The following is a 26,881-nucleotide window of genomic DNA, read 5'->3' on the forward strand; positions in this document are numbered from 1 at the left end:
ATAAATGTCATTGGTACAAGACTACTTCATTGCTTGGAGCTGTGAAGTTTTGCTCTCTCAGCCCATTGCTACAGAGCCATGAGCTATCTGGTATCTGTGGGGTTGCTCTGGGCTACTAGTCATCTGTGGGTCAATATTAAAAGTTCATGTTTTCCAGACTTCTTTCCCCTTCCAGGGTCTGCACAGCAGCTCCCTGCCCCAGTCCCTTTACTGCTGGGGCCATGAGGGTTTAGCAGTGCTGGGTCTGGGTGCAGCAGGCAGGGGCAGGGAGGCAAAGCCATGCCCCTGCTCCAGGCTGGCTGGACTGGGATGCAGGGCCTTGCGTCAGGCGTGCGCTAGTTTTACTGGGCTGCTGGAGTTTCCATTTCTGCTCTGAGGCGGCTTGCTCTCCTCGCTGAGCCCTGCCCCTGACCCCGGGGCTGTGACAAGGTCCTGGTTCCCTCATTGCTTTGTTGATGGCTTTGCCTCCTTGCATGATATGTTAGGAAGTAGTGCAGGATGTGTCTAACAGCTCAGCAATCAGGTTTTTTTAAGCACAAGTATTCTGCCATTGCCCAGGTAGCGGACAATGTAGTGGAGGCACTGCCACACATAGGCCTGTGCTTCTGGGGGCTAAAGACATTATTTCATCTGCTTGAGGTCTGGCCTGACAATGTGAAACACAGGAAGGCTCTCCAGTGAGGAAAAATCTTATCATGACAAAGGCCCCAGGAGTGTGGGGGAGCCAAGGGAAGCCTTGCTGTGGGATCAGAGTGGTGTAAGAGCTGGTGGCTGGTAGGTGGTGGTCACTGGTAGGGACAGCCACAGAACCAGGAGGGCCATTTTGAGGGCTGGAATGGCAACTGCAATCCGTACATCACGGAATTTGGTTGGCAGCACCAACCGAAGAAAGTCAATGCTGAAGTGGTGATGGGCAAACAGCAGGGCCTGAGACAAAGGGATGAGCGAGAGCGTGGTGAGGCAAAGAGTGGGAGGCAGCAGCAGAGAGCAGCATGGAGCCGTGCTGGCGCGGCCGTGGGCCTGACGCGGGGCCTGGCCTGCTGTGGCAAAGCAATTCCAGCGTGGCCTGTCTGTGTGGGGAGCTCTGCTGAGCGTACGGGCGCGTTTCGTCCTTGGCAGTGTTAGTGGGGATCCTGGGTTTGGCTTGGCGCGTGCAAGGTGGCTCTTCAGCCCGGTGACAGCCGCGCCGTGGCCGTGGACTTGCCATCCACAGCAAGGGCAGCGCGTGGCTGCAGGGCCGGTGGCACAGCTGCCTCATCCCTCTGATTGCTGCCTTCATTCAGACGGTCACACTGCTGATCTACTTTGTTCGGTTTTAACCTAACAGAAGGAAAGTCTTCAAGTGCTGCTAAAAGGAATAAAATTATAGTTGTACTTTAGGGAGCAAAAATGATCTCTTTTGGCATTGTGCTGTTATTGCAAATTGTGTGTGTGTGTGATTTATCCTAATTAAAAAAAAATATGACAGACATAAGCCACAGAAATGTCTGTAAATTACACAATCTGGTCCTGTCTTTGTTTATCACTATCATAATGCATTGCTGGCCTCCTAAAATTATTAGCCTTTGTGACTTGCTAATAGCCACGGACTCTTTCTTGTGAAATGGAATGGTGTGCAATAGTAAAGCAGAGTGTGAGCATTTCAATGTGGGATCAGCATTTCACTTGGTTAGCTAGATCCGTCTTTATTGCTTAAAAAATTATTTTCTGTCTGTTTGTTTAGTGGGCAGAATTTTTCAAGCTTGCAGTTTAAATACAGAAATCTGGAGGGGAGTTTAGAAATTTTCCTTTATTGGAGTGAATTAAATGGTTCTCCATTACATAAGACTGCTCTATTAAATTAATACCAATCATTTCCTCATGTGTGTTGAGTGAGTTTTCAGATCAAACCAGACCTCTGAAGGCATATACACTGCTGCATTAAAGAAAGGTGCTGCAATATTCTGTATCAAAAAGGTTAAACTCATCGGATTCTATGTAAACACTCATTTTACCCTAGCTAACCTGTAAAGATTTCATTTTGCTTCGTTTATCTTCTCCCTTACTCTATGCTAAACCATTCCCAGCTTCGAGGAAAGAATCATGTCTCCATTCATTTCCTATCTTGCTGAATTGCCTTTGCATTTCCTATCATCTGCACATAATCCTATTCTCTCCATTATTGTCTTAATACCAAGTACAGCACAAGATAATGGATAGGCACTGTAATAACAGTGTGGCCTGTAGGAGCCCCTCGAGGGAAATATCTTTGACGCTGGTAGAATATTAATGCATCCCAGGTCCCTGATCTTCCTCTTTCACTTCATCTCCTGTTTTCTAAACTACATAATGACTTTCATATACATGACAAAAGCATTAGAACAGAAAAAGACTCATTGATGAGCAGCAGGGCTGTGTGATATTAAGAAGCACTATTCTCAGTTCTTTGTACAGTTTTTGACCACCGTCAGAGACAGTGTATGCAGGTAATTTCTGATTTGAATAGATACAGGCATAAAGAAGCATTATTGCACTCTGTTAATCCAAATGCCCATCACAGGCACTGCGTGAAAATAAATTAAAATGTAATTCTTCAATAATGCATCTGTCTACAGGATGATTTTCAGCAGATTAAAAACAAACAACTTGATATCACTTAGAAAGGCTAGTGGATTGTTTTTGAGAAGCTTAATCATCAGCAGATTATGAATGGAACAGTAAATCAAAGCAGGGTATGTTAAACAATGTAGATTGTGTTGTAGCGGCAATTTACTGTACATAATTTTTTAATAAAAGGGAAAAATTGATTTTTGTGAGCGTAAACATTGAATCCTGTGAGAATTTAGCTGCTGTTATTGAAAAGGGGAATGTAAAAAATGCTATTCTTGTCATGTAGGAGCAGTAACCTTCCATTTCTCCTACAAAAAACAGAAGTTTGCTCTCTTTAGGGCTGCCTTTAAGCATAACACTTTTTCTCATTTTTCCTTCCTTTTTGACATACTCTGTGTCTTGCTATCATATTTTGCAAATTTGATATGTATTTCTCATTCACACTTCACCCCCCACCCAAGGGTGTGCACCCTGGTGAAGCGGAGGAAACCCCCAAACTTTCCTTATGCCCCGAAAGGAGCTCTCCAAATTCACGCTTTTGCTTTTAAACAGAGATCTGCCAGCAGAAGTCCCTTGCTGCTTGTCTTCGAGGTCTGGCTATCACTGCTCTTGGTGTCGGGTTTCAGGTGAAACCTCAGGCTGGGGCCTCTGCAGCACCCCTATCTCCACCTGCCAGTTGCTATAAGAACAGTGCAGCTACTGACCATCAGTCATTGCAGATAATATCTGAGGAGAAAGGGAGAAAGTATTTCAAATCAAGGGAACTGAGTTAGGACCAGGAGACAAGCAGCAGTCTAGTACTGACAGCGTTCTGGAGAGGGGAAACACTAATGTCTGGAAGAATTGGGGATGAGAGCTAGTATATAAAAGTCCTGATGGAATGAGGTCTTGAGATTAAAAAAATTTGCAGAAGTACTTGAAAATTGGTTACTTATTAAATGAAAGATTAAGAAAATTTCCACAAAATGCAGATACTCTGTGCTGTAAGAAGGTGGCTGTTTTCCCTTGTTAACCGCTAAGTAAGTGCTAAGAAGCATCTTGTAACTTCAGTGCTCAATCCTGACCCAGCCTTGCAAGGGGCTCCGGGGAGTCCAAAGAAATGTCAGGGTGAGTGACTAAAGCCATACTAAAAGAAATCTGTCCCAAGAGTAAAAGAGGAGACAGCCTGTCTTTTCCTGGGTCTACTGTTGTTTTATGCTCTAATTTTATTTTCAGCTAATTCATTTGATTGATTTCACTGCTTTTAATGTTATTTCTTCTGTTTTGAACTCATGTGGACTGTGAAATAGTCTAATATTGAATTATGCTGCTTCTGCATTTTAAACTGTGCTCAGCAGGGTGGAAAAATGTACGTGGATCTCAAAGACATTGCACTGTACATCAGACACCTGAAGCTGTCCCTTTGGAACCCGGTAAAAACTATGTTAGCAAGTTCTGTTACTATCATTATAAACGCAATGCCTTTTCTTTCACATGTGTTTACTTGCCAAGAGAAAAAATGACATCCTGTGTGACACTGGTAGTGTGGTATCCCAGTTTATGAGACTGTAAACAAGAAGAGGTGAGAAAAAACTCAGTTCATTTCTGCTAGTATTCACTTAAAAATTGTTATAGTCTAAATTTAAGTCTGGAAAAAAAATGTTTTGTCTTCAAAATGAGTCTGGTGAATGGCTTTTGTAACTCTTCCATAGCTGTCCTAAAATGAGGAGAGAAAGTACTTTAAGATCATACTGTAAAAACAATACCTCTCAAAGTCTTTTGCAGCCTTGTCACTACCATTTTGGGCATCCTTGTGCGACCACTCTCTGAAAGCTCTGGGAAGGTCCTTGTTAGCCTGATTAACCAAAGTCTATTTCATGTGCAGAGACTCTTTATGGCTTTCCTTGTATTTATTGACTTCACTGTCTTTGTCGCACTTTTGTGATGTTTGGTGTAGTGTAGCAAAGTAGGAATTATTACTTACATCATGAATACAGGCAAATCAGTGACCTGTAGCAAAGGCTGGAGACCGGACGTATTTGGTTTTCCGTAGGCTTAGAGCAGGAGGCAAGCAAATATCCATCTTCAGGGACAAAAAAACGAGCCTGAGAAAAAATAATGGCTTACTGGTTTTGGTTTGGCTTCCTTTTTCCCTTCTGTCTTGGAAACCCAAGGACATCATGGTCCACTCCTCAAAAGAGCTGTATCTTGTACCTTGAATCAACTTTGTAAGTGAAGAAACACTTTGGTGGTTCAGATTGTTCTGTATGAAAGATAAATATTGATGGTTTTTTTTTTTTTTTTCAGCCTTGGTTGTAGGTGAAGCCAGGACAGGCAGAACAGGAGTCTGCAGCAGCCAAGAATTTGACTCATGAGAGCTGTTTCAAAGTGAGTGCATGGGTCTTCCCTGGGACTTTGAACTGGGTGGTTGTGACTCTGGAGATGGTTGAATTCTGTTTAAAGAATTTACTTGGCTCCTGTTTGTTGGTTCTGACTTACTAAATGCTGCTAATTATTGCTAGGGTTTTTTTCTTACTTATAATCACCTTCAGGTTTTTGACCAGGAAAAGTGCTGTTCTTTGTAGGGCTGAAGTACAACTCCAATATCTTTCATATACTAGCTTCATCTCATGACCTCTGGCATATAGCAAAATTGTATTTCAACTGATTTCTAATAATTAAGTGCAACTTTATAATTCAAAAGCAGTTTTATTATGCAAGAAAAACTGTGTTTATGACACATTTTGACTTATTTTTTCTTAATATTCAGAATTATAAAGCTGAAATTTGCAGTTTCATTTAACTATTATACCTTGGTTTACAGCTTGTTGTGCCTCTCCTTTTAGAATGTGTATTACTAGCAAGAAATCTAAATAAATTATCATAAGCCTTTTTCTTTATTCTCTCTTGATACATTTCTACTCTTAGAGAAAAAGATTCCCTCTGTTAGAGTGTCTTTGATACCATCATTTTTCATACTTTGAGGTACTGCATGTGTTTTGTGTAAAATACGCTTGAAAGGATTTTTTTTGACTGATAGTAGTTTATGTTGTTTCTAATCTTAATCCAGGCATCACTGATTTTGTGTTTGCAAGTAAACACGATAATGAATGAGAATCCTCCTAGCATCGTAATTGATGTTGCTCTTTTGTATCCTGAGTTTTAAATCTGTGTGCAATTGTCAGTGCCCTATAGAAATGTTAATTATCTTGAATAATCCTGTTTGCCTTCATCAGGCTGAAGCAGTCCTAAGCAGTAAGAAGGTAGTGTCCAAGATAGTTAGAAAGAAATACAGCATTAAAATGATGCAAAATACCAGACTGGTATAGCTGTAGCCAGGATAGGGAATGGTATAGGACTTGGGGTAAGGAGCATAGGCTATAAAAAATGGCATGGGATGTGTTTGGTAGAAATGAAGGAGATTTCCTAAAAAACCAGTAATTTGAAGCCAGCTGTAAAATGGAGAGTTGGGCCATAGAAAAACATCTTCTCCCCACCCAGGGACTTAAAGGGGTCCTTGTCTGTTCCTCCACATTTACACAGGCATTTTGTGATGGTGTAGAAAGGAAGGAACGTGAGAGACCATGCTTTTGGCACGATGGCTCCTGGAGCACTGCATGTGCTACTCAGGCCTGTGAGAGCTGGTGGGCAGCGCTGTGCAGATGGGAGGGTGCAGCCGGCTGCCCTGCAGGGCTGAGGAGCTGCACTGGCTCTGGTGGTGCTGTTCAGAGAACTGCATTTGCTGCCAGCTGCATTTCTGTTTGACTAGGCAGCTTCCTTGGACTTATTCCTGTAGTTTGAAGTAGAGGGAGAAGGTGCACAATATCTCCTGTGGCAGTTGTTAACAGCAGTCAGACTTTTTTTAGAGATGGTGATTGCTAGTAAGAGTAAGGTGGCTACAGTGCAGCTGAGTCAGTATATTCAGGCAGTTAATCTGGAATGTATTGGTGCACCAGGCTCTGCTACCTGTAGGACATGAAGACATGCATTGGTGAGTGGGGTATGCAGTTAAGTATGGTGTAGGCTACTTATCAAAATGACAGTTCACAGTCAAATTGCAAGTTTAGAAGTCAGTGTGCAAAAATCAACCTTGTCATAGCAGAAAAAATCACGCTCCTGTATTTGTAGAGGGGTAGGGGTACTAGAAAGCCTGTTATCTCAGTTATGGAGTCCTCTGAGGTTCCTTGATGTGGGAGAGGAATTCTGCAAAAAATAAACTCTGAGTGTTGTGGTCGTATGAAATCATTCAGAACAGGATGTGCTTACTTGAGCTTTGAATCAACATTTGTGAAACTTTGAACCAGTGTGTTCGTGACAACATGGACAGCAGACCTGCTGAGAAAAGAAAAATTACTGCTGTAGAGCACAAAAATGGCTCCGGCTTGCAATTACCTGTTAAAGTAATTTTTTGGGTTAGTTGATACATTATTAAAATGCTTTGCTCATGTCATATTCAAGTTTGGACTGCAAAGGCATAGATTTTAGTAGGAAGACATTATGAAATTAAGTTTAGAAAGCTGTTGAATAATTTGCAATACCTAATGATTACTTTGTGGATTATGAGGCATGCTTAGCAACTACTATTTTCCTTCTTATTATTTGTTCTTTGTTTTACCTAGGCTATTTGTTGAACCTAGGTTGCCGAGTTTAGTTTCTTTAGTTTGCAACCACTTTGCTGTGGTGTCTTCTGTGATCATCCAGTTTTCTTTCTGGAGACAGTGACTTGGATAGCAAAGTGGAGGCAGAGCCATTTCTGGTGAATTCAAGCAAAATGAAACTTTGCTGTGTAGCAGTGCTGGGCACATTCCTAGAACTTCAGCAGGTACCTGCCATTATCAGGGGCTCTACCTCAGAGCGTTCAGTTCTAATATTGCTGTCTCAGCATTGTTGCCTCAGAAATGTGGGACTACTGTTAAGTTGTCTCTCAGACACTGATGGAGGTACGTTAATTACTGTGGTGTCTTCTAATTTCAAAACTGGAATAGTGTAGTTTTTTCCTTAATGGACTTCCAAACTCTACTATGTGGAGATTAAAATGAATTAAAAAAACTTACCAGGAAATCTTTCATGGGCACCAGATTTTGCACTCAGATTAAACCTATTCTTAAATACTCCCCTGACTCCCCCTTGATATAGTTCCTTTCTTTTTTCAGAACACGATTGATCTCATTAAAAGGCATTAACGTGTTTTTAATCTCATCATCAAATTAATCCTGTTGATTTTGTTAGTATCTCTGTAACACAATACGGAAAAAAATAAAACTGTAATTTGGCCTTTTCAGATTTTCAGTGCAGCTAAACTGACATGCTGAATTGTACCAACCCTCATGCTGTCAAGAGATGCCCTGAAAAAGCTCTTAGCCCTGATTATCCATTGGAACAATGGCTGTGTCTCTAATTTTAGACAGCTGCAAGTGGGGTGACTGTGAAGAAGCAGGGCATTTTGTGCTGCATTCCCTTCTCAGGAACACGAACTCTTCTCTGCTTGCTTAATGCCCTGCTGTTTACAAGCTTGAGATCTTCTCGTAAACATGTGCTTCTGCACTGTGAAGGCTTCAGCCTGTAGCACTGTCCTATTCACAGACACCAGTCCCAAATCCCTGCCTCTTTCAGCACTCAGTGCCCTGCTGTTCACACCTCTGAAATTCTTTTATGTAAAAGCTGCTGTGCCTGACTGAAGTCGAGTTCTGCTGCCCTCTTGCATAGAAAACTTCATGCGAGCATGCACGTTTTTCCTGGGTAACATTTTCTTTTCTCAGAATTTCAGAATATAAATATTCACTTAGACCACACTTCTAAATCAATGATGTCTTGTCCATGGGAGTTCAGTTTACATAAAATTACCATTGTCAGGCAAGACTTGGTACAGCAGCTACTAACTAGGTGGGGTGAAACTGAAACTGTGAATAATTTTTTATCTACATATCCCTGATGACTGACTTGCACACCTGTAATTGAGGACACTTCTTGTAACACTGCTTTTAAGTCAGAAAGTTACTGAATATAGCAAAAAAAAAAAAAAAGTCCCTGAACCTCATAATCATAAAAGAAACTGAGTATAGATTTGGAAAAGGGGATATGTAGTATGCCTAGTTAAAAAGAAGAAGAAGAAGAAACCTCTGTTGGAGTTTTGAAACTCAGATGAGCATTGTGTGTAGGGATAAATCATTCCCAGGTGCAAATGCTGCAAGAAAATTATTCTTGTCATTTTCCATTCACTTCCACTACCTTGATTTTAAAATTGACTTTTCTGAGATATATACATTTCAAGCCGTATCTGCAGTGTGCTGCTATGTGTCATGTTGCATCGCATTAGGGCAGGCTGTGCTCCACTCTCTTCTAGGTGAAAGATGTGCCAGTCCTGGCGCTGTTTCAAATTGCGCTGTCCACCTAATGGAAGTGATGACTGAGAGTAGATGTTATTCGTGTCTCTTAGCGACCCACTCATTGTCTTCCGTTGTGATTCTTTAATTTCTAGAGTATATTTTGGGCATTGCTGTTACACAGCCATCTGGTAGCTCTTGAATTTATGGAATCTGCCAGGGGGACATGTGCTGACATTCAAAAAGAGAGGAAAAGACTGTTAACCAAAATATTCTCCCCTTTGTTTAATAGTTAATAGTTGGCTTGTACTTGTCACACCAGAAAGTTCTTCTTTGGAAATAAAGAATCAAATTAAAAAGATGTCATAAAACCTTCTGTAATTCATCAAGCTGTGCTCCAACTGCTGGTTGACCTGCTTTCATATGGATATTCTTACCATTAAACACAAAGTAGTCTTTGTGTGTAGTAAAACCTCTGTGCTACAAATTGGTGGTGCAAACGCTTGAAATGTGCATAAGCCCAGCTACATGTATTACCTATTTGCCTTTCTGTGTGAAGGTTTTAAAGACATCTCATTAGGATTTCCATCAGATGGAGCTCTGCAGTTGGTGCTTCCAGCCCCTGCCGGGATGTGGCGCCTCCCCACATGCAGCTGCCACGGCAGGTCTGTTCTCCTTCCCTGTTGATGGTAGCCCTGAGTCCACCACTAAAAGATTTACTTTTAGTATTTTATTAGCAAACAATGAATTTTGTTTTACCATGCAGAAGGCACTAAAGGAAACTGTTTTGCCTGATTGCACCCATGCATTATCTAATTTTCTACTTCTCGTTAGTGGTGTAGTGAGCAAAACCTGCATTTCCATATAGAAAGCCTCTCCAGCCAAACCCTTTGCAGTGACACCAAAATTAATTTGTCTAAGTTCTCTGGAGCTAATGGAAGCATGAGGAGAGCCTTCCCCCTGGCAATCTTTCCTTTTACTATCTCTTTGGGATACTAAAAACCAGTTATGCAATCTTTCTGTGCTAAATTATTTTCCAGATGCAATTTGGCTACTTGTGTTTTCATATGAATTCCTAGAACACAAGTTCTAAACTTTTACCGGTTAAATTACTGTACTAATGCTAACCAAAAATGTATATCAAACTTTTATTAGATAGAGGTACTATACAGAAAAATAGCTTGTGGTAACCTGCATGTGTATGTGTACTGCAGAAGCTACAGTGATTCTAATGATACTGAGGATTTAATACCAACTCGAAATTGTTGGGCATAATCATATGGTCTTCTTGTTAATTCTTTCCTTAGTGGTTCTTGCAAACATAAAGACACTTGGCTAAAATGAGCTGTAGTCTAAAGGGTACTCGGTAGGCAGCTGGACAATGGCAAATGTGGAGCCATTTCCCTTCCGAAAGGACGTAAGCGAGTTTGCCTATGATGTGACCATGCTAATTTGCGGTTGAGTGCTGAAGCAAATCACAGCTTTCTGCTGCAAATAGCAATCAGCAAATCCCTGCCGGGCACATTGTTGAAGTGTATTTTCCCACCCCGTGCTTGCAGCAGAGTGCAGTGTACTGAAGCTGTGCTTACAGCATCAGTGGTGGGAATGCAGTGATTTGAATGATCTGGTGCAAGAGACTCTTCCTGCTGCTTCTCTGGTAGAGTGCCCAATGGCCAAAATGCTGCACCTTTGAGCGGCTGCACTCACTGCCTGCAGGGAAACAAGGCAGGAGTTCCCAAAAGGAATTACCCTTCTCCCTGGTTTTGTGCAGTACAGTGAGGCTCAGTGTGGCACATCCACTTTGGGACGGGATGTACAACACAGGACACAACTGATACAGTTGCACAGAGAGGGCGAAGCATTGGGTGATGAGATAATCTGTCTGCTGAAGATGCTGCTGTCATTTCAGGATGTCGTTGAGGGCATTGAAAATAATATTTAAGAAGTGCTAAAAGTAGACATCATGCAAGTGAATGTAATGCATCAAGGGAAAAATGCGATAAACTACTCATAACCTTTGACAGTACTCTGTGACACCTCAATTTTTGGAGAAAATGATAAGCTTCTGATAAAAAAATAATAAGAAAAAGAGAAGAAAACAGAAGTCTATCTTTCATCTGCCTCCATCTCTAGTTCACAGGACTGAATGCTGGTACAGGAGCAAGAAGCAGAGGGTAAAGGAGGATTGAGGTAGGAAGGATTGTGATTATACCAAGAAAAGGGGATATGACCAAGTAACACAATCAAGATTAAAGAAGAAAGAGAACTTTATATAAACTTAAAGGGAAAGAATGTGGTATGCTGCACAACAAGAAAAGAATTAAAAAATTGTGGTCTGTAGCATTCCTTCTGGAAATACATAAATACAGTGCAAATTAAAAAAAAAAAATAAATAAATATATATATATATATATATAAAATTAGTCTTTCCAGTGGGACTACAGCAAAATTTTTGCTAAGGGATGAGCTGACAAAATAATAATGAAGAGTCTTGCTATAAATTCTCCTAAAATAAAGAGAATATTTTTTACAGGGGAATTTCACTAATATAACATCATAAGGAACTCATTTTAGAACCATCTTTGCAGGTTAATGTGAACATGTTGAAGGCAAAATAGGCAATAATGGTGTAGTGGTTAGATGAGAACTTCCACCAATATTCAAGTTAAAAGCTAGCAGAAATACTAAGGTAAGTAGAGGACCATTAACTTTCATCTGATTCATTTCCAATCTTTGAAAGGAAGGTAAAAAGGCAGAAGGAGAAAGCAGTACTACAGAAAACAGCAGAAAAAATAACTTGCTGAAAATTATACTAGATCTCTAGAACTAAAAAGACCTAAAGGACCTATTCCTAAACAACAGCGCCTCTGAGATTAAACAATGGAAGAGACAGAGAAATTATTCATCATCTGAGATGAAGAAAGAGTGAGTGAATATACAGAAAATATTTAGGCTAAATATTGAGCCAAGTTCTCAATGGTATGGTTTGCCTATGAAATTGTGTCTGTACTCTGTGATGTGCCATGTTTTGGTAGAATGCAAAATTCACTCTTGAATGCATTTTGAAAAAAGATCATGTCATAGTAATACACTGGGATTCTCCTTCATCCAGTGCTCAAACTCTGCTCAAAGCCAGAATATGCAGGATGATGTTTCTCCTTACAGGCTAGGGCCAAATGTTTTCCAGCAAAGAGCAGGATAATTTTTGGGAGATGCAGCTGAATATGCCATACTAAATACAGCAGTAGTTTGATACAAAATTTGGGAACACTCCTCCTGCTGCTATAGGCTGTGTGAAGTGTGATGTACCTGGTGGAAGCTGTGAGACTCCTACTGAAATACATTGGCAAGCCACAGTGCTGTGTTGGACAAAAAGGTTAAGTATAATCTAGAATTTTCAGGCTTAAAAAAGAGAAAAAAATGAAAAAAGAAAAATATGCATCCAGTGTTTTCAATGAAAACTTTTCCTGTACTCAGACCGTTCAATCTGTTTCATCCATATAATGAATCGGTGCACATGGTATACAGAATGGAAGAGATATCTAAGAGTAACAAAATAATTCTTTTAGATAACATCAGCAGATGGTTACCTGCATCACATGACTTTCTGTAGCCTGATGTAATGCTGTGTGTTTAGGGTCAAGGAAAAATGACCTGTCCTGGAGGAATTGCTCCTTTTTCCACAATGATGACAGTGAATAAGTAGGGGACTGAAAATATTGGGGACTGTTAGTAGGGTTATTTTGTGTTCCTCTCTTACATATTGCCTATTGGGGATGGAAATTCCCGTTCCACATTTTTGTGGTGGTTATGTGGAAGAAAACAGGAAGGCGTGAGGGGGGCGGCTGCTGTGCGGGAGGCTTTGACTCCAGAGTGTCAGCCTCTGCAGTGCTTTTGTAGGAGCTCTGCTTTATGTTGCAGTGTAGGAAGTTGCCAGGAGGGGGGGGAGGAAATGAGGAAAAAGGAAGTTTGGTTAATAAACAGGCTTGTCCCTTGAGTGAGAAGCATGGGTGATGTATCAGTGCCTGTGCCAGGCTTTGGCTGTAAAGCTGTGCATCTTCAATTGTGTATTAAAGAAAATACTCCAAGAGCCTAAACTGCCAGTCTCCTGCAGGTATTTCTGTGAGCATGGGCTTGTGCTGTGGGTTCAGGTGATGCTCTTTCTTGTTTACACAACCACAGGCTTCTTGGAGTGTCTTTTGCTCGCACCATGATTAAATTGTACAGGGCTAACGTGTTTCTCAACTCTTCCTTCAGCCCTCTGGATAAGACTGTTTTAAGTTTGACAAGAGGAGGCAAGGGTGCACATGAAAGTGTGTATTTCTGAGTTTGTTCTTTTTGGTGCTTTCATATTGCAAAGATCAATAATTTACCTCCTGTCAAGTGAAACCAGGAGATTAGTTGCATTAATTTTTGAATGCTTTCTTAGTGTCTGTAAATTGATCTTACCTTGCTGAAGTCATGTTTGCAGCCTTGCTGTACTGTGATGGCAGGGGAGCTACACTGAGCTGTGCTGGCTGAATGTACATCTTAAAAAGCACTAGATGTGAATAAACATAGCTGTTATAACAGGAGGCAGGGAATCATCAACAAACTGGTGGTTTGATGGGGCTGGGGACTGTTTTGGTTTAGGCTGCTTATCATATTTTTCCTCCAAGGTAATGTTTCATTGTTTGTTGTTTTCTTCTCAAGTACATCCTCTACTCTTGGTTTAGCTCATCATCTATACATACGGCACAGAGCTTGAAGCTGATTTCCAGTGCTCTCAAAATGGCCAGTCAGCCCTTACCCAGCCTTTTGTGATTGCCAGTGTTTCATGTATATGACAGAGGTGCAGAAATCCTGTGCTAGTGTTCTGGATGGGGGAGTATGTTTTCAGCTGAACTCAAAGCAAGCGGTGCTGCTCGTCATGAGCACCTTGGTGCAGTGGCACCATAGTGGCTGAGGTGCTGAGTGTCTCTGAGTGCCTGTTTCAGGCACTCAGTGGGTCTCAGCCTCCTGCCTTGCTGCCCAGGATGGGAACATGGCCTCAGGCGTCTGTGATTCCTCCCAGCTGGCCGTATGGTTCTCTGCATGTAGGTTTGGGCTCATCTGTTGGGATTCTGGTGCTGAGGAACACTTGCTGTAAGAGGGGAGGGATGCCTGCCCAGTAGCGTCCCTGAGTGGAGCAGAGATTCTTCACACAGGTGTTTTTGCACCATTATCCCTCTACAAATACTATGCCTGGTAGATATTATAGTGCCACCTAAAACATTGCTTACTTCTTACATTATTCTGAAAAAATGCTGGTGATATTCACCCAACAGCAGGCAGCAGTTCCCTCTGAGTTGAGAAGCATTAAATGCCTGATGCAGCACTGCTCCCCTCAACAGCTCAGGAACTGCCCTTGGCCCATGGCGCTGCTCTCTGTGCTACTGTGAACAGATGTAGTTCTCTGATCACATCTCTCATTTGTGCATTGATTTTAAACTAATGATGTGTTTCTGTGTGCATATCTGGGGGAGCAGGGGGGGAAGAAATACTAGAACTCCTCCTTCATTTTGGATTATAGCTCAGAGCTGCTGTGGAGGTACTGCATATAGCACTGCTGCTGTGCCTGGGTTTTTATGAAGTCCTTGGAAAGATTTAATTAAAACTGTTTTCTAGATTTCATCTTCTGCAGGAATGGTCTTTTAAAGATTCTACCCATGGGCTATTGTTTATCCAATTTAAAGTATTGAAATGCAGAATATTATTCTGGTGTATTCACTCTGTGGAATTCTGGACTTAATTTTTTTCCTATACAGTCAGCCATTATGTGAAGGAGATGCAGTCCATGTTCTGCAACTGCTATGAGAGGTGAGATTGAAATGAGTTTGATTCTCTGTTGCATTTGATCTAAGGCCTGCAGGTAACTTGGCCTCATTGTGTCTGAACACCATAAGTATTTATTGTTTTTCTATTAAAACATTTCCATAGATATCATTGTCATTTATATTGTTCTGTATTTAACTAAAATTTGTTTTCTTCCTTGACACTTTCTCTAGTTCTGGTCACAGTACTTCTGCTCTGTTTGTACACACGAGCTATTCACTCAGTCTGGTGTTTGCTGGCAGGGATTGTTTAGGAATTGAATATTGTGATATTTCTGGGTGTACCCACAAGTGCACCATGAAGATGTATACCTCTTGCACTGCCACTGCACTAGCACTCATATTCCCCAAGTCTCACAGCGTGCAGATCACAGCTGGCATTCCAATGTGAAGTTACCTGTGCCGGTGCTGTAATGAAAATACCCACTGCTCTCCTGTGCTGGAAATCCTGTTTTCAGTCTCGGTTGTCCACAGCTCTTTTCCCCACATATTATCCTGGTTTTGCAGCCTCATCTGCTCCAGGGAATTTCTCACCACATACTCAGTTGACTTTCTTACTGAAAATTGAGCCACAGTAAATATCTGACATGATCAATTCTCTTCACCCTCAAAATATGACTGGCCCTTTTCCTCGGATCCCAATCGATGCCTTCTGCTTTTAATTTGCTTTACTTTACACCTTACACTTATTTATTTCTGCAGCCGTATTCCCAGGTCTTTCCCTAGCTCTATTCAAAGGAGTTTGCACATCCCCTGTGCAGAGTGTCTCCAAAGTCAGAAGCTCTTTCTTTGGGTAAAATGCAGTCTTCATGTCTTTGCAGATCTATGCCAGAAGCTCTCCTCCCTCTCAGATATTTGTCCTGATCCAGCCTGCTCCCATCTCCATGAGACTCTTCCTGCTCTTGCCTAGCTGCAGTCCTTGGTGGGGTCTGAATCTACTTTCAGCCTTCCAGGCAAGTGGGCAAGTCCCAGGGGATGCAGCTGCCAGGCCATGACCAGCTCTGCCCACCCTGTGGGGAAGTGACCAGAAAAACTCCTGGTATGTGTCTAGTTTTAAACTCGTATGCTTTTGATTTACATGCACAAAACCATATCAGCTCCTACCCTTATGGTATAATTTCTCCCTGTTAGTTTTCCTTTTCCTGTATGGTGCCAGTTCTGTATTGTTATTCATTTTATGTATCCTTTATCATATTTGTCAGTAAGTCTCCAGCAGACACAAAGCAGCAGGCTCTGTTTGCAGCAGTACAGCTACCAGAGCTTGGCAAAATAGCAGTGCAAAATCATTTGCATTAGAGCTAATAAAGACAGCTGGAATGGGCCCCAAAATATGTTCAATAAACCAATAAGAGTGACTGCTGTTTATACTCCTACTTTAGTAAAACTAACTGGTTTTCATTCAATGTTTATAGTACTGTAATTTCGTAGTGTAGTATTTTCCTGCAATTTAAAACTAATATAATGGTCAATGCCTGCCTTTAAATGCTGACAGTTTGCTAACAATTTCCGGTCTCATGCCTTGTGCATTTTATTTCCTCCATATGAGGGGAGGGTGAATGTCTCGCCATGTACTTTGCTGTAACTCCTGGTAAACGCTGTTTCTTTTATTGTGGCCATTATAACTATCACTTTGGGGAATAAAAGCACATTGTGTTCTTTTTAACCCCAATTCTTATATTCAAAATTTTCCAGAAATCTTCTGGAGGAGTAGAGAGATCATAATTTAGGAAAATAAATATGTGAATTAACCAGTTAATGGAATTTTTTAAAATTCTGAATGTTAACATACTGGTGCTGTAGCTTCCCTTTGCATTCCCCCCTAGCAAGTTTAGCTTATCTATCCCATGGAAATGATTTATTTAAAATAGAAGTGTCAGACCTTGAGACAATATTATCCTACCAAATCTAAATGTCTTGGAAATACGTGCTTATTCTGAAACATGCACATATTGGCTTCCATAAAAGAACATGCCTATTTTTTAGCTTGCTTGGTGCATGCCAGCAGTTTTTTATAAAGAGGATAACTGATAGACATTCTTAATAATAATGACAAATAAATAACATCCCTTTCTCACAATGCTTGACAATGCAAAGATGCTGTACAGGATTATATAGGCAAAAGTAACAGGCAGAATTTTCCTTTACTCTCTGCCATACATGAAGCAATAAATCAGTCCATACTAAGTTCATTTAGCCATATTTTACATCTTCTAGAACTGGAATTGTGTAGCCTACAAAACAATTTATATTTTATCTGTACCATCTAATTAATTAAATGGCCCCAGAGTACCAGACTCACAAATCTCGTTAATAGCTGAATACGGAAATAAAGACTGTTCAACCCTACTAGAATAATATTTGCATATCTCCACCTGCGATGGGTAATAAGTACCTGCCACAAATCAGAATTATGAATTTTGCACGCCTAACAAAACCGCAGGGGAAATTATACCTCAGACATTCCATAATAATTGCAGCTAAGCTGTTTAGTGCCATCCACTTATTCTGCCTGAAATGTTTAAAGCAGCAACAGTTGTAAATGAATTCAGGCACACATTCAAGAGAAAATGTTTTAAAAAGTTTTTCTGTCTTGCCATATGTAATTATCTTTATAGAAATGTTCATCTACAAGTTATAACATGCTCACATTTAAAATTGCAAATTAAAAAGTAAGCTCCTCCAATTAAAGTACATTTTATAAGAGCAGCCTTGTAAGTTTACTATGATTATACAGGAGACAGTTTGGACCATGTTTATCCCATTGATCTCCCAGAATTGGTGATCTGTTCTATAAACAACTGCAGCAAGGGGTTTGATTTTTCAGTGCTTCCTTCCCCAATTACAAGTGATTCCTGAGGGAGAGTTAACTGTTAAGACTTGGACAGAAATGTACTGCAATGTAGATAGTCTTTCATAGGCTGGGGAATTGGGACATCAGAGTAGGCAGCACAAGTTTCCTCTGGTTTGTTTATTTTCGTGACAGGAGTGGAAGCTTCATATGTAGGAGGAATGGTGAGATGCTGATGGCCTCATCTTCTGGTTGGGAGTGTAAAGAAATGATAATGCCTGAGGTTATACTTTATATAATGATAGGACTTCAAGAGAGCCCAAGAGCTCTTTATACCCACAGGTCCTGCTCAGTCAACCGCGTTAGGACAGCTCTAGGTGCTGGATCATGAACTGCTTTCTTCAGGAACACAGGGTGGGCTGTGAATATGGTATGAACCCACCCACTGTGCGTGTATCTCCTGCTTGTGCACTGTGTGACAGTTCCCACTTTATCAACAGATGCCAAGAGCAGTGTTGTGAAGCCAGAGCAGCACATGGTGCTTGTTCCACCTCTGAATCTGGATGAAGACACAGAGACATGGGACAGCACCTGTCCCTGTGGGCTCCCTGGTCCCAGCCTGTCACTCTGAAGAAACTGACAGGGGATGCATCTTTGCTACTACAAACATGAGGCATTAGGCCGTGAACTGGTGGTGACAGGCCTGCTGCCTCTTGTGATCTGTATGCATGAATTGTTATATTACAGATTTTAGAGATGGCAACAGACCAACAAAAATAACTCCTCCTTCACTCTGGGTCTCACTGAACACTTGGTGTTCTATGAAGAACTAGACTTCCCCTTTCTGCAGCAGAGGTGAACAGAGCAAAAACTACAATGTGAACTGTATTTGTGATCACTGAAATCAATTTATAATTATAATTTTAAAGCTAGTCTTCTGATTTTGGAGTATTTTCTCTTAGTAATGCACAGCACAGGCAAACCTGCATATGTGCATTTAGGCTGCAGGTAAGAGTACGCTAGAGGGAAGTGAGACACAGGGGAACCCCATTTACATCAGATGGGAAGGGCAGAGACAGCCCAGAAAGAGACATTTGATGGAAGGTGCAGATCAGGGTGTCCATGAGGAAACCATATCCTGGAAGGGGGCTGGCAGTTCAGGTAAGCATTCAAATGCATGCATTTGTACACAAATAACATAAACCTAACCCTGAGGCGAGTTTATTTTCAAACCAGTCACTGTGGCCTTACAACATACAAATATAACCCTTAATTCTTGCTGTCCCCCTAGAAGAAGAGCAGGAGAAGCCAGGAGAAGACTGCTTCTGGAGAGGCAGTGGAGCCCTCAGCCAAGCCCTGCCAGCCACCTGCAGCCCCCCGGGAACAGGCCCTGGAGTACTGCAGCTCCTGTAATCTTCCACATCTGTATGCTGGAAGGGGAACAGTCATTTTGCCAGTGTTTTAGTAAAGGATTAAAAAAATAATTAGGATTTATATATGTTCAAAAGGAAGGGGAACAGTGCAGCAAGTCACAAGAAGTTGATTAAGTCAGGTTGATTGGCTCTGCCTAGAATTACAGCAGTGAGTGTGAAGGTTTAGGAAAATAGCTGATAGCCTATTACCATGATGAAGTGCAGCTTAACACTTCTTTTTATATTTTAGAGGACTAACAGATGAGTTCCCTATGGATTTTTTTTTCCTATTACATGAAATAACTATAGAACCCGAACTATAATCCCTCACTAACTTACACATTAGCCCAGGGCAATAAAGATGTTTTTATTGGAGGCAGATTTCATGAAAAGTTGTTCAGTTTTATCTCTGAGTACTGTACTATGCTGAAGGCATTTAAGTGTCCTGTTGGGACACTCTGTCCTGGAAAGCAGTTACTCTCAAAAGGACAGCAAGGTCATTGGAGAAGCTGTATTTTCTGCCAGAGGATCCTGCCCTTTCCCCTCAGTTCATCTGCCACTTTTTTGTTTTGGCTGTGAACAGAAGCCAAGACACACTGTCAGACTGCAATCCCTGCCTGCACTCTGATGGGTGCAGATCCAGACCCAGACAAACATGGTTGAAAGGGAGGCCATAGTCCTCTGGCCTGCTTCCTCCAGCTTTGCCAAGTGTTCCTTCCTCTCTTCCTGCCAGCAGTAAAGGATCCAATGTCTCTGCAGCAAGGTTTCAAGTTTTCTATTCAGTTCACACCTGTTACCTGGGCTGTTCCCCAAACCATCAGGCTGGTTCCCTGCTATAAGTTGCCACTTTTCCTGTCTTTTCTAGCAGCAGTTAAAACTTGTAATCCAACTCCTATCATCTTAGCTTGATTTTTCACAGAACCATTTTCCCTACCCTTGACAAATGCAGCAGTGGTTCAACCATGCCTTCCCCAACAGCTCTTGCTGTCCAGGCTGCCTCTCTCTGCCCGTGCTGCCTGGCTAATGCCCTTGATTTCACAGATAACATAACCCACTCATCATTCACCCATCACTTGGTATCAGGCTGCAACTGTCTCTTGGCTCTCATTGTTGTTACAGGATGGTTATGTTTTCTATCAAGACCTTAATGCCTTCTCCTCTTATTCCTGCGCTTTCTCTCCCTTCAGCTGACGCCCCGTAATTACTCATAAACCTGGCTTCTAGCTGTGATTCAATGCTGCACGTTTGTTTCTGCGGCTTCTGTGTTTGGAGGACTGTTGGCAGTTCAGGGGTCCTCTCTCTTTCTTGGGTGTTCCCTGCTCCCCCGCAGACACTCCCATCTTTCTTTTGGATTTTTTTGTCCAGTTCCATTCCTATAGAAGCTCAAATACATACAAAAGGTGTGAGGATATCCCCTCTCTAGAGCCAAAGACTTTATAATCTTTGCTAGTAGCTAATAGCATCGGGAAGTCCTAATTTACTGCTACATATGTGCAGCAGTGTATGGTCGTAGCAGCAGTACTACTTGGGCTTAGTCCCCTTCCGGTTGTATTCCAATCAGCTGGCCTCTGTCTGGAAGGCAGATGAGGAGCTGGCATTAGTGGTTTCTTTCCAGAAACTATTATGCAGAGAATAATCTCTGATTGATGAGGTCGTGCTCCACTACCTTACAAAGAAACACGTGTCTATCCTAGGTCTAAACATAAGGCCATACTTGGCAACCAGTCAGCAGTTTCTCATTGATTATGACTGGCAGAGATTTTTATTACACTTATTTTTGGTTGTTTCCTTCATTTATCTAAATCTAGGAAATATTTCTATTTAATCTTTCAATCTATAAAAATTACTGATTTCATTTTATAAGATGCTTTAAGAATATATAATAAAAAGATGGTTTTCCCTTTACCTTGCACATTCCATTCATATTGTAATTTTTTGTTCAAGCTTAAGCAGTCCATGTTTCATTAAAAAAACCCACACTATTCATATTTCTTTTATCCCTTATAAGATAGTAAAAGCAATGTTGCTTTGATGAAATTTGGCAGGTAAGAGGATCTAGTTGAATCGTCTCAAACCCCTGGAGTTTTGGGCCTCCAGCTATTATAGTAGAGCAGCTATGAGTATTCAGAAATTGGTCCTTTGTTTGCACTGTATTTCCAAGCCATCTGTAGCACACAAAAGCCACAGCTCTCTTTATAGTTCAGAATGAATATTTAAAAGTCTAGTTTTAGATTTTATTTGTAGCACTTCACGTCTTTCTATCCCATCTGTCTTGTGTCTCAGAGCAGTTACATTAAACTTACTAAGCAATGGCAGTACTTGGTCTTAGCACCACAGGTAAACACTGGTTCCGTTCCACTTGGTATCAGAGAGTGTAGTTGTGATCAGGATTTGCACTGAGCATTTATGTGTTTATTTATTCCTATGCACTAAATTTTTATTTGATTATTAAGAAGCAGCCGTGAGTATCAGGTCATCCAGCCTGAAAGTTTCCTACACATTTCCATAGAGTGGCAGAAAAATCAAGCAACTGTGTTAGTGCTGCTGGCCCTGGGTGGTATAGCCTGGCACTGTGGTGTGGCTGGCAGCACCCACCCCAACCCAGGGGAAGCTGTCCCGGGACCCATGTACGGAGCCTCCACTTCCACAATGTGGCTGGGAAGTGGCAGCTGCCCTTGGGAAAAGGGAAGGCATGAGGATACGTCAAAGTGACAGGGGACTCGTGTCATCTGGTGTGGAGGAGGCTGTACAGAAAAGGGGTTGAAACTGCTCACTTCAGATGGTGTCAGCATATGCATTTGTATATATTCATATATATGTTCCATGGAAAATTTAGCAAGAAGCGACAGATCTTCTCTAAATTGCAGGAAAATAAGTCATTGTAGTAATTTACCCTGTTAGGGTATTATCATCTAATTGTATCAAGTTCAGTATTTTGTATCTAAACCTTAGCAGCATTTGACAAAAATGTGCATTTTTTTTTTTTCTCTTCTATGTTTAACTAGATACCTGAAATCACGGCTTTTGAGTCAGAGGTATGAAAAGAGAAGCAACATATCTTTCAGAAAAAAAATGATTCTCATCTACCTCTACTTAAGTCATTCTTCAGTTTTTTAAAATTGATCGTCCCTTGTTTTTATTTTGTGCCCTGTCCTGGCCATGGATGGGGCACCCTGGTGGAATATTTGTTGGATTCTCGAGGTGTAAATGAATCATTGCCCTTAATGGAATTTCTACTTTAATATATTTTAAATATAGAAGTATACAAATTTATTTATAAATTTATACATGTATATGTGTCGATATATGTGTATATATATGTGTATATGTATATATGTGTGTATCACCATCTCTTTCTAGAAAAAATGAGGGAAGTATGTATGTTAACACATATCACTATGAAAATCTTTTCTCTCTCAACAAGATCCTAAATATAGCAATCACATTGTAATTCACCATGAAAAATCTGTTCTTAGAATTATGTTGTCTTCATATGAAATAGAATTAAAGTAAATGGATTAAGACTACAGTATCCTGAACTGAGGTCCTAGGATTAACTAAAAAATAAGAGCTTGTAAAGTCAAAGTTGATGTTCTTCAGTGTATATTGTATATTGACATCTCATCAGATAAACTTAAAAGGGTAAGAATTATTCAGGTTATTGTACTGTCATTGTTTAATAAAAGTAAAAATAATTGTTTCAGAACAATCAATTCTGAAATATTTGCTAGTAATTGAAAGTAGAAAGAAAGCTGTGTGCAAGTCTGGCAGACATGTGTTTTCATTGTTTCTCACTCAGGTCTTCCATGAGGCCAGGCGCTTGCTTTTCCAAAGATGACCACCTTATATAATATTTTAACTAAGTTTCTCACTGATCTGTGAATGTTTATATCACTTTAAAGAAAAAATTGAGCAATGAAGAAAGTTGGTTTTTTTTTTCCTGAATTGAGTAAGTCATAGGAAATAAATTGTTGTTTCTGTTAGCAGTGCCTCCAACATGGAGGTATGAACCTCCCTGGGAGTCACAGAAGTGCTTCATGGCTGCATTCCCATGAAGATCAAGGGAGTTTTTGTGGTGGTAAGCCTTTTCCTAATGAAAGGCAGCCTTACCTTCTGGCTTTGCATTTTGTTCCATGTTCCTAAATTTTTTTTGCTTAGGCTTTAAAGTAATCAACTTCTCTTTTCCACAGATCTCTGTCATCTCCTGCTAGTGTTTCCTGGAGAATAGATGGTCAGAAAGTTAACTGTTTTTCTGATTGCCTATCACATCCGATTCTTGAGTCCATGCACTGCCCACACAACCATTACTGTTGCTTCAAACAAGCAGCCCGAAATAAGTGTGAGAATTTTACTTCGAATGTTGTTATGGCTATTTATTATTTGGGGAAATTTTGTCTGTTATCACTTTATGAGAGACTGAAAAACATAGACAAGTAAAATATATAATGTGCCCCAAGCACTTTTTACTGTGAGCAGCTTAGCTCCCACGGCTGCAAGAGTGTTGTGGGAATGAGCAGGTGATGCATGCTTAGAACTTCTTGGGGCTGGGAAAGGACTGTGCTAGAGGTAAGGAAGGCACAATAAAGGCGTTTATTGTACATTGTCTATTGTGTATATATATTGCACAAGAGCTCCTCCTTACTCCACTTTTGTGTGGAAATGGGCAATGAGCTTTAATCTTCAGATTGCAAAATCTAAGCTATAAAGAATTTAGAGAAAACACGGAAAAAAAGAGAATAATTTAGCTGTTAGTTCCCTTTACTTTGGGAAATGAGTGAGGCAAAAGAAAGAATTTATGGAGGATGGGAATGAAAACTCTTCTGGCTGGATGGCCTGAGTTAGTTTGTTAAAGACAGAACTTGCAGAGTGTTGTTTGTTAACACGAGCTGGCTGCTGTTAGCTAGACATCAGGTCTTTGCAAAACTCTTCAAGCGAGGCAAGTAATCAAAAGAAAGAAGAAAGTGTCACTATTTTCCTTGTAATAAAATCTCTAAGTAGAAAACTAATGGAGTCTCAGGCCATGTATTTTGAAGGAAACATACTTAATCCCAAATATAACAAAAAAGTCTTTCTCTGGGGAGCTCTGTACACTTTAGTCTCCAGCTGACCTACCTCACCCCATTGGAAAGGCCTGAGCTCCCCAGTGAGCAGTAAAGACTCTGGAAGCATCTGGCAGCCTTTGGTCTGACTAACAGTTAGAAGTCTCTAGGGCTGCCTATAGTCTCAGGAATTTGGTTTTTTTTCATTTATTCTTTTATGAAACCTTTGTACCTTCCACAGAGTTGTGTGGCTGATCTATTGTAAATCTTTGTTCTATGTGGTGTTTTTAATCCTTTTGCTTAGTGAGTGTAAAAAGCTGCAAATTTTCTGTGCCTTGCCTGTCTTTATCTTCAGCAGTGAGGTTCCTTCTACAGCAGTAAGTCAGTGGGGTGGAATGACTGCTCTGCCTGGCTGCTGCCTGCCCATTTGTGCAGGTGTGCAGACCTGTTCAGCTTTTTCTGCTCCGTAGTGCATTTAAATATCAGGGTGGGTTGGGTTCTAGTCCAGGATTTCTTTAATTGGGAAGCTGGACTTAGTAGCAAAGTAGATTCAGAAATACTGAAGCATTGACTGGTCTCAAAAGAGCTTCTTCATGGTTTAAATTTTGCAAGAGATTGCTTTTTAGGCATCTCAAGGATAGATTTAGGAACCTCATTTTGGATGCTCAGATTTTTGGATCTGGCCCTGATGTTGTGTAGGTTCATGGTCTTAGTCTGTCTAAGCAGAAAGATATTGGAATGGGGTTTATCTCCTCCAAGCACACTCATGCTCCCCTCTTCTGCCTTGCATACCAGGAATAAACAGACAATAGCAGTGTTTTGCACTTTCATGCTGTCTGATGGCACAATCCAGCTGCTTCAGTGCAAATCAAAAAGATTTAAAAAATGCTCAGGTGTCAAGTGCTGAAAGAACAAGCAATTAAAAATACAGGAACTGTACTCTAAGATAGTATCTGACCTGCATTTTTCAATTAATTCCATCTGTTTTGTCCTCCTCTTCAAAACACAGGACCTGTGGCTGCTGTGTGCCTGGCCTGGGAAAGCCAGCATATCTCCAAGGACTTTCTGAAATGTTGTCATATAATTTCTCTTTTAACATGAGCAAGTGTAGACTAGGGACTAGTTTCTTTAGGATAGCTAATTCTGAAATATTCAGCAAAGGTTTTCATTGTCAAATATATTGCCTTTAATGCCATTGACTATCAAGCAGTGTGACCAGTTAGGGTGAGAGGAGAAAGATAGTTGTCTTTAAATTCTGAACCCTAAGAGGCACCTATTTTCATGGCCAGTTGTCAGCACCATGGTGCTTTGAAGGTGAAGAGGGCTATGGAGAACAAGGCAGAACATATTTCTGCTCTTCCAACAGCCTAAGCTTTCTCCCACAGAGGAGAGGGTGTCCCTACCCCCAGCTTGAGGAATCTGCTCCCCTGGAAGAGGATGGGCAGGAGTGTGGGTCCAGCTGGACCATGGCTACAGAATAGGGTTGAGCTCAAATGCTGTTTTTTCAGCACTTTTTCAGGCTGGCGCGTGCTCACTCTGAGTGTGCAATTGCACTTCCACACTTGGTGTGGTCTGTACTAAAGGCTGGAAGAGGAAAAGCTGAAATAGACCAAGGGCAAGGATGAAAGTCATCACTCCACAGTATTGGTGTGTTTGGTTCCTTACCCACTGTAATTTGTGGATGGCCAGGTCAGGACAGAAATGCCCTTCTGTGCAGCATGTCTGGAGCAACAGCCTGAGTCTTACTCTGTCTGGTGCTGCCAGCCTTCCTCTTATCCTTGTCCTCCATTAGGAAGTTCTGTAAGTCATCTCAAAATCAAGAGGACAAAAAGGTACATTTGAAGTCACAGCATTAAGGGTCAAAATATGTGGAGGATATTTTAAAATTTTTGGGTTTTATTCAGTTTTTCCTTTCATAGCGTGATCAGTGTTTGGTGCCCTGTAGCTGATGTTTAAATTAATATTCATGTAAATTTTGTAAAAGAATAAATGGTAGACAATAGGATGTTCATTGGTAGTGATTTTTGTTAATGCTGAAAACAAGAATATGCACCTCAAACCACATGTATGATTTTCATAGATCAGTTTATGAAGTTGCAGAGAAGGAGGATATTCAAATATTTACTTGTTTTTGTAAACCTGAAGAGATTTTTAAACCACACGTTCACTGTACTTCCAGAATTCCATCAGGCTGCATGTATGCACTTCTTAGTCCTTTAAACTAGTAAGATGTCATTAAAACATTCATTGGCACAGCCACTGTCTACGTTAGCTAGACCTTCAACATTACTAATTCAGCTCTTCCTGCATTTGCATGCAGCACCTCAACTACAAGGCTTTAATGCTGTTCTCTGTTTTGTTCTGCTGTCAGGTATTCAGCTCTGGTGTCTTCTTCACTGAAGAATTTCTATATTACAGCTCTGAATACAATCTGTTTTGTATGCTCATGAACTAGCTCTAGGACTCAAACCTTCCCTATTTTATATTCTGCACTAGTTAATTTTTCATTTCTCTGGCACCTTAGTGAAAAGTAGTCAACACAGTTAACAATATACATTGTGCAACAATAAATATTTTATTGGCTATATAATCTGCACAATTCACAAGTTTGATTTTTCTCTGGGAATTTGAATAAATCTAAAATTTTGAATATTTGGTGAAAACTCATTTTTTATAGTATATTACACTATAATCACTGTAAGATGTATGATCTGGTTTTTAATGGGAGCTGTAGACATTACCTTTATTTTTTCCTTAACATTGCTAAACTCTAATAAAGCTATTTTATAGGCAGAGTAGTTTGGAGCAAGAAATACAGAGGTTTCACCCTGGGAACAGTATATAATTTACATACTAGTAAATTACAGTGTATTCCTTATATAAGATAGCATTAAGCAGC

General features: G+C 40.7%; 1 long non-coding RNA gene across 8 annotated transcripts in view; it reads left to right on the forward strand.

Moving 5' to 3' along the window:
• LOC120756870 (uncharacterized) overlaps positions 1-26,881 on the forward strand; it is a 150,312-nt gene that overhangs the window by 111,416 nt on the left and 12,015 nt on the right. For 6 of the 8 annotated variants that reach the window (XR_005702258.1, XR_005702263.2, XR_005702259.2 and 3 more), the window contains 3 exons: positions 4,876-4,956; positions 15,565-15,782; positions 18,032-20,667. This is a non-coding gene — a long non-coding RNA (uncharacterized LOC120756870). Of the gene's footprint in view, positions 1-4,875; positions 4,957-14,677; positions 14,730-15,564; positions 15,783-18,031; positions 20,668-26,881 lie in introns of those variants that run through there. The other 2 variants (XR_005702260.2, XR_005702264.2) reach the window with 2 other exon arrangements.

This window comes from Hirundo rustica, chromosome 9 (genome assembly GCF_015227805.2).
Source record: "Hirundo rustica isolate bHirRus1 chromosome 9, bHirRus1.pri.v3, whole genome shotgun sequence".
Lineage (NCBI taxonomy): Eukaryota > Metazoa > Chordata > Aves > Passeriformes > Hirundinidae > Hirundo > Hirundo rustica.